General features: G+C 31.1%; 1 long non-coding RNA gene across 1 annotated transcript; it reads right to left on the bottom strand.

Moving 5' to 3' along the window:
* Positions 1-219: 219 nt before the first annotated feature.
* Positions 220-6,709, bottom strand: LOC139907081 (uncharacterized). Its single transcript, XR_011783402.1, has 2 exons — positions 692-6,709; positions 220-627 (listed from the first exon to the last, which is right to left on the bottom strand). It is a non-coding gene; the product is annotated as an uncharacterized lncRNA (long non-coding RNA).
* Between the last annotated feature and the right edge of the window lie 760 nt (positions 6,710-7,469).

Below are 7,469 nucleotides of genomic sequence, written 5' to 3'. Positions count from 1 at the left end.
CCGTGAGAAGAAGGAATTCAACACAAACCCTACTCCGTGTATACCAAGGACGTATTGGCTGGTACTCCATTGTGGACCCTCAATTCTACTCCGAGTCCAACAAGGACTTACACTTACAACTCCACAACAAATCATCAGGGTTACTCTTCCTCTTTCATGCACTAGTCTCTCTAAGAATAATTAAATACTTATAACGATTTAGTAAATAAAAAACCCAAATTTAGATTGCAACGGCCAAAAGCCTCTTTTATTATCGTATTATTTCCATCTATACATATAATTATAAAGTGTGTACTCATAAACAGTGATGTTAATCGGTAGCATTTTGGTCATTTTAAAATAAAAGAAGTCCAAAATCAATATTGTAATCCCGACAACTTGAAAATGTTTGAGCAGAGAGGAACTTAAGTGTCAGGAAGCTTCAATAGATAATTTGCAGAAGCTGTGACGAGGAGGGAGGGGGAAAAGGAAATAACAAGGATATAGGCACCAATTACTGCGACGTCAAATATACTCCAAACTCCAAGAAAAACTTAGACTGATAACTCCTTGTTAAAAAATCCTCGGGTTAATCTTCGTCTGTCACCAACACTGATTACTTTAAACTTATTTTTCTCCCTTCAACAACTTTGAAAAATAAAAAAATACCTATTCAGTTTGCAACTATAAACAGCCAAATAATATAATCTACCTGTATGCTAATAGAAAATAAACCTTAAATTAACATAGTCACCCTGACAATCAGAAGAATGCCATGGGAGGAAAGCAGCTTAGCTTTCATGACGTTCCATTTACTTAGCTGCAATCTCCGATGTGATGAAGGAAATATACACAAAATCCCATTCCTTATCAAGCAATGATATTGTCAGGAATTACTCGAATGTCGATCCTCAATTCTATCCAAGTCAAAAAATGACTCCCGACCAAATCCTCATAGTTACTCACCCTTTTTCATGGGCACATGCACTAGTTATTACTTCATACTTTGATGTTCTGTTTTCATGGATAAAATAATAATGATAACAGCTTAAGAAAAAAAAACTATTCAGATAGGTAATTAGAAAAAACCACTTTTACTTTTTACAACATATTTTAAACGCTTCTTTATATGTACGTGATACAGTATAGAATAGGAACAATGTTTTATGAGAGCAAAATTTTTATATATGAAATAACAAGGAAAACATTGTTAAATAATTTCGTGTTTTTTTAAGTTGAAAGGAAATTAATAAATCTATATATTTAATAAAATATATTTAAATATATTGTTCTCTCTTTTTATAACATTACTATGTTTTTAATGATAATAAATTAAAATATACGAAAAATACTAAAAAAATTGAAATGTTAAAATTATATAAATGTGCATACGTTATTATTTTAAAGAACTATAGTGATTTTGAATGTTCTTTTAATGCAAAGCAGAATGGATTCCCATAATTTGAAAATGACTTACCTATTAATTTACTAGAAAACATTGACATATTATAGTAGATATGTATTTTGGCGGAGGTGAAAGACCTGGTACCCACTGTGCATGTAATCCTCTGTCATTGCGTCCAGGTGCTAGCGGACAATGGCTCTGAGGGCCCCCGTGTTTGGATGATGGATACTGTAGGCCTTCTTCTCGAAATGTACCCAAAAGGCGTAGTCGAGGGGGTCGGCATTAGGGATGTAGTGGGGCCAAAAGAGTCGAAAAAGATTTCAAAAGAACTCAAAAGTCTTGCAAAAGAAGTCATGGGTTTTCTTTCCTAGTGTCGAAAGTGGCCTCTCCACCCTCACAAGGTTCTTTTTACACACTTTTTTGATAGCTCTATGCATAATCTAGTGCAGCGTTTCCCATAATTGGTGATATCTCCCCTTGGGGGCGGTAGGCAAAAAAGGGCGGTGATTACATATTATAACATTTAAAAAAAATGATATACACAATTTAAAAAATGTTACTACAAGGTAACAGCAATGAATGGGTTTAATATTATCCGGTGGATAGAATAGAAGTACAATATATCAAGATTTTATAAAAGTACTTTAGGTGCCTTTATATTTTATCCTATACTCAGTATGTTATTACTCTCGAATACAAACAGACTACTTAGAATAAATAATTATACTTAAGTTATAAAAAAAACTAAAACCCAAATAATTTAAACTAAAACTTCAAGCAAGTACTTAAAGGACGTCATGTAATTATACAACCGTGTTAATATACTTTTTGCATAAATAATCTTTTATTTATTTAACTATTAAAACCATATGTCCTTGAGAGTTATGAAATCTTTTTGTCTGCAGTTTTCAGAAAAGTTCAAGGCACGAAAAACCATTGAAAATATGGTTTGGATCACTTCACAACAATCTAATAACGGTTTGTGTACTTCCTACAACAAGTCTTTGCTAATGGCTAGATCTGGTAAAGATTACACGATCGGGCAATAAGAAAAATTAAGTGCAGAGTTGTACAAAAGCAGTGATGAAAATCCTATAATGTATTTTATAGGTGGCCCGTTTTTTTTTGTTTTTTTTAATTGGTAGCTTGAAGAATGAATTTTCTTTTCCCTAGCAGTTGTCATTATTATTTAATTCCTGAGTAGTTAACATCCTTTCGTAAATAAATTCAATAATATTCAAAACTTGATTTAACATTCGTTTGTGTTCATAAAAGATAAAGTGTAACCTTGAGGGTTTGTTGCGCAGTTGTAATTGTAAGTCCTTGTTGGACTCTGAGTATAATTGGGGATCGAAATAAGAGTAATTCTACACATGTCTTTTTTATTTCTTTTTCTCTTTCCTCCCTTGTTACACCTGATTGTAACTGATCTAATGAAACGTCAAGAGAATTATTATTGAACTCCTTCAAATCGTTATGGTTACCATGTTAAATTTCAGGGTTTTTTTTATCATACCCATTTAACACAGGATTTTCATCATTCTGCATAAGTCACCAGACTAAATTATGAAGCCTATACCTCTCAATGAGGAATAGATGAAATGCCAGAAAATATAGAACATAAATTGTTCAACATTCTTGCTTCAACATAATTTAGCTCGCAAATTAGACGAGTCCATTTTACTGGGGGGAAAATATGCCCTTCTCGCTTATGTTTGTATTTGTCAAAAATGGAAAGTTGATTCAAGAAATGATATTTCTAAGAAATCTTATAATAAATTCTAAGGGAGAATTCGTATTTAATACCATTGATATTTTTTTCCAAGAGAAAATCATCTACTTGCTAACATTCGTGCGGTGGAATAGATGGTGCACCATCCCTGATGGATCGTCATCGTTACTTCATCAGTTACTTGAAAAGCAGTACTTAATATACTTGCAGTGCTTTGTGTAATCTACAAGCAGCGTCTTGTAGCATAAAAATCTTAGTCGTCGACTAATACTGTAATCACACCAGTAAATAAGATCCAGGCACATTATCTAAATTCCAGACTGTTTCGACAGCTTGGCATAGAAAATGATGAAGAGTTTTAAAGTTTATTCCTACACACAGAAGTTACATGATTATCAAAGGGGAAACTTAATGAAACTTTTATTCTTTGTTCAAGTGTAGACCTGACCCTAATTCAAAACATATGCAAGGGTTATTTTGACATAAAATCTTATATCAAAATAATCAATATTATTAAAATCATCTTTAGTTAGAAACAAAAAAGACTTCATATTCTATTAACACACAAACCCATTTACAAATCTACTATATATTAGCTAAATGTATTAGTTTCAAGACTGGCAAGTATATTTAAGTATATTTTCGGGTAGGAGTGTTGTTAAATTTTACATTTTCTATTATAATTAAATAGTTTTATTTGAAACCATAAAGTTTTCTTCCTCTCTTATTAGATTGAAACTCAAATATAAAAGAAAAGAGAAGACTTCTCGAGCCGAATCACATTCATTAGGATTGAATCTTTCAAATGAGAACACGCCAAAAAATAATAGTTTTATCGTACAACGGGGGACGTATCAAGTAGTGAACCCCAAACGTAACAGTTTACCTTTTATAACTTTGTTACGGAGTCGCTATTAAAAAGGTGTCTCACTCTCCGGACCCAAATACCCAAATGGAAGGGCCAAGGAAAAAAATCTTCCAAGGAATGACATAAACTACCTAAAAGTTCATAATGGAACTCACTTCCTTCACTCAGAAAGTAGAGTAAGGGAAGGCCGCTGAAAAATAATTGGAATTGAAGTCTTTGAGTCTACTAAGAAGAAGAGGTATTCATTAGCTCACCCTCCACTCCAGAGGATGGACATCCGAAGAGTTTGATCGCCTCTTAACGACTGACAATTCAATATATTTTTGAAATTACTGGACACCCTCCCTTATCCTAACTCGTATCAAAACCACACCTGAGATGTCATCATTCTTATTCATAAATAAATATGATAACTACTGAGTTGAATAAATTCGCTCACAAGCAATTTTTACTAATGAGCAAACGTCACATGAATTAAGAGTTAATAAGTAAGGATGAGGAAGTAGTCTATATCCTCGTGAGTATAAATGAGAAAGTGAAATTGTATGTTGAGACTTTGATAGACAACATATCTGCTGAAAGGATCATTATAAAAACTTTAGTGCTCCTTGTTTCCTAAAACTTTTGAATTTCTAAAATAGAGAGAAAAAATATATAAAAGCACTTATATCTTACAGGTTACCAATTAATACTAACATACTCAACAATTTTATATCCCTATCAATGCACCCCCCCCCCCTTCTCTAATTATAATAATTTGATTGAGTTAGGTTATTGTCCCTTTAAGTGTAATAATTCTTGGGTAGAATTCTTTCCCACCCTTTTTTATTTATTTTTTAATCAAATGAGCAAGCTTAGAAATGACCAAACGAGGGGATCTACTTCTTCTTTTTTGTAAGTTTAAACCTGATAAGGAGGAAATATTATGTACACCAAATATGTTCATTTTGGACGAAAAACTTATATATATTTATTGGGGAGGAGGGGGGGCTAGAAGTTTATATTGCAGCCAAGGGGGCGCCAACCAGAAAAAGTTTGGGAAACCTTGGTCTATTGTGAAACGCCGAGAACTCTTACATGGGCCCATAGAAACTTATGGTGATTGCCTTTATTTAACTCCTCCGGATCCAGTTTGGCCTTTTTGAGAGAACCTTCTTACTCTCCAACATTTTCCACTTGCTGACGGTGCAGAAGTTGGTCTTGGATACAGCCAACTGCTTGGAGTGTCTGAATACATGTCGAAAGAGCTCAGATATATCTTTTTTAACTAATTGCTTATGCTTTAATATATCGAAATATGAATTAATGACCCGTATTTTTTGAAATTATGAATGAATTTTCTCTTCTTTAGCAGTTGTCACTATTATTTAATTCCTGAGTTGTGAACTTCCTTTCATATACAGATTCAATTATATTATAAACCTGATTGAGCATTCGTGTGTGCTCATAAAAAAGGAAGAGTAACCCTGAGGAATTGTGGCGTTGTTATAATTGTATGTCCATGTTGGACTCAGTGAAACATTGGAGATCAACATTGGAGTAATTCTTGCAAATTTCCTTTTTCCCCTCCATTGAGGACACAGCTGATCTCCTCCAAACCCGTCTTTAAATTTTCAGGGTTGCCATGTTGATTTAAGGATTCTTTCTTTCTAACACCCCCTTATATACAAGATTTTCGTTTCTAATAATGAGTATATACATTGAATGATGAAGTATGTGAGGCAATTACATGAAAGCAACATACGATTGTTTTTTGTAAAATTAAGTCGATGTTAGTTTACCATTCTTCGTATAATGCTCTACAATTTTTATGATATGAATATTTTAATTAACCCTCTGTAGAGTGCGCAAATTAGGATTAATTATTATCAAAATATACCCATAAAAACCAATGTAGCTATAATAGTTGGCACAGCTGAACATAATGGGAGGTGCCTTTATTATCAATGCAGAGGAAAAACAACACGTCTTGTTAGATCTGAAAAATTTAAATCTCAAACTTCACCAAAATTGTTCAAATTCGTGATTAAATTTGTATCAAGTCATTTTGTATTGAATTAATAGAATATGAATGTCCCTTCCACAGAGAGTATCTGTTATTTTGTCTAAAATTTATTTCCAAGTTGTTAAAAAATATTATTGGCTTTTGTTTATTAATATTAGTTATTACCGTTTCTTCCAGGAACGTATGCTTTTGACTAAAAATAATCCGTACTCCGAACTACAAAGATCTCATGTATATCATCGTCTGAGCCTCCTTTCTCCTAAGGTTATAATATATTATTTTTATTTTTAGCTTTCGAATAACTTTTTAAGAATGAAATAATGAAATTCCTGGCTACAATGTATGAAAGAGGTATGAGATAGCATTTGTAACTACTATTGAATTTAAAACGTTTACTTTTTTAAATCATATAATTTTTAAGTAGGTATATCAATTTTAAATTATATTACACATGAAATATAAACTTAGCTCTCTGAGTTCAATTAATTGACACTATTAACGTTATCTTCATTGAATATTTAAACTTAGTAATAGAGTTAACAAACAGGTATGAATGCTGCCTAATAGAAAATTTGTAGTTTCAGAACGTTAATTATCCCTCCCCCTATACTTAACAAAGTAGTGTATATTTCCTGTTTTATTGGTTTAATTGTGTTTTTTTTAATTTACTCAACTCCTTATGTCACATTTTGACTTAAACATGCATTATGAAATCGCAACATATTTTATATAAAACTTTGGAAATATTTGGAATAAATGGTTTTATATTTACCTAATAATAAAAATAATAGTAGAATATATTCGTATTTACTTTTTGTGATATTATACTGTAATCCAGTATTAATTAATCTCTATGTTTTATAAATAAAAGATGATGGTTATTATTAATAATTATTCATAAGTTATCAATGAATTTCCCACCTTTAGATCCAACTATAACATGAGTCATCATATTTATTTGTTGGCAGGATAGTTTTAGATTTACAAAATTTTATCTTGTAACCTATTAGAAAATATATGTATAAAATGATTATCTTAATTTCCATATATATTTTATTATGACAATATAATTGAATTTTAACCACCCTGTAGGTTTAAAACTAAATTGACCTAGATCAAATACTCAATAAGCATTACTTATTCACATCCCTTTATATGTAGTTATATATACTTTATAGTTGGGTGCAAAAAAATTACATATAAATTTAAAAACAAAACAAAAATAAAAAAATAAAAATAAATTAATGGTTGGTTTTTTATTAATAACAACTAAATATAATATTTTATATGATAAATACCATAAATATGTACTAAAAATTTCGTATTGTTGCATCATAAAAAAATAACTATGGAAAAATTCATAGTAGAATTCTTCTTAAACAGTTTAATTATCTCATCTAAAATATCATGCCCGAATGGCTACGATTTCCTGAAAATATTAATCTCACAATGGATTTAAGTAAATAAATAATTCATAATA

This window comes from Lepeophtheirus salmonis, chromosome 13 (genome assembly GCF_016086655.4).
Source record: "Lepeophtheirus salmonis chromosome 13, UVic_Lsal_1.4, whole genome shotgun sequence".
Lineage (NCBI taxonomy): Eukaryota > Metazoa > Arthropoda > Copepoda > Siphonostomatoida > Caligidae > Lepeophtheirus > Lepeophtheirus salmonis.
Note: the sequence above shows the minus strand (reverse complement) of the source record. Positions and strands in the feature narration are given on the sequence as shown.